Source organism: Mus caroli, chromosome 13, assembly GCF_900094665.2.
Source record: "Mus caroli chromosome 13, CAROLI_EIJ_v1.1, whole genome shotgun sequence".
NCBI classification, from domain to species: Eukaryota; Metazoa; Chordata; class Mammalia; order Rodentia; family Muridae; genus Mus; species Mus caroli.
In genome coordinates, this window is record NC_034582.1 from 99954960 (window position 1) to 99956451 (window position 1492).

Below are 1492 nucleotides of genomic sequence, written 5' to 3' on the forward strand. Positions count from 1 at the left end.
GTGTGTGTGTGTGTGTGTGTGTGTGTGTGTGTGTGTGTGTGTGTGGCTTGTGTGTGTGTGATAGGTATTAAATTAAAAAGGCTATGAATTTGAGAGTTAAGGGTTATCTGGGAGATTGGTGGGGAAAGGAGGGAAGGGGAAATGACGTAGTTATATCATAAACTCAAAAAAAAAGTTTTTAAAAATAAAAGCTAGATTTTAAAATATTTTCAGAAAAAAAATAGTATCTACTACAAATACCATTTTTTTTTTTTGTAGAAGGAAGTCTTTGGAGATTAAAAATAAGTCTAACTTCAGTTGATTGCAGCTACACACACTCGTGCCTGGGGCAAGCTCTTCTCTAGTTCCATATAAATTTTAGGATAGTTTTTTTCTACCTCTGAGGAATGACATGAGGATTTTTGTTGAGATTACATTGGGTGTATATATTGTTTGGGGGATAATGGTCACATTCATACTCATGAGAGGTCTCTTCATCCTCTCATCATTCTCTTTCCTGAGAAATCCAAACTTTCCATTGTAGAGAGTTTTCAGCTCCTTGGTTAAATGTATTCCTAGATGGTTTTAAGCTATCATGTGGGAAAGGAGGAACCTTTATGCAGTGTTGGTGGGATTATAAACTGGTGCAGCCTACTGTGGAAAATAGAATCAAAATTCTCAAAGGGCTGAAAGTAAATCCACCCATAACCTAGCTATCCTGCTCCTGGGCATATCTCCAAAGGACTCCCTATCCACAGATTCTTTCTTGTTCAGCTGTGTTCACTGCTGTTCTATTCACAAGAGCTAGGGAATGGAAAGACCCTAAATGCTCTTCAACTGTCCAACGAATAATGAAAATGTAGTGTGTATGCACAATGGAATTCTATTCAAAGAAAAATGATGTCATGAAACTTATATACATAGATAGAACTAGAAAATATACTGAGGTGACCCAAATCCAGAACAACAAACAGTACATATGATCTCTTATTTATGACCCCATCTCTGAGTCTTTATATGTGAGTGTTTAGCCTGGAACAACCATGGAAACAGGGAAGTAATAAAGGATCATAGATACAAGACAGGGAGTTGGGGGAAGGGAAGAGCTCTAGAAGAGGAGATATCTCAGTGCTAGGAAGTTGGATATGGGAAAAGCAGATTATTTAACTGAGCAGAGAGGAGGGAGGACAATATGGGAAGATGTGTAACACTAAGAATATTTTACTGCATCTAGAGGATATCATCCTGAGTGAGGTAACCTAATCACAAAAGAACACACAAGATATGCACTCACTGATAAGTGGATATTAGCCCAGAAACTTAGAATACCCAAGATACAATTTGCAAAAACACATGAAACTCAAAAAGAAGGAAGACCAAAATGTGGACACTTCACTCCTTCTTACAATGGGGAACAAAATACCCATAGAAGGAGTTACAGAGACAAAGTTCAGAGCTGAGACAGAAGGAAGGACCATCCAGAGACTGCCCCATCCCAGGATCCTCCCCATAT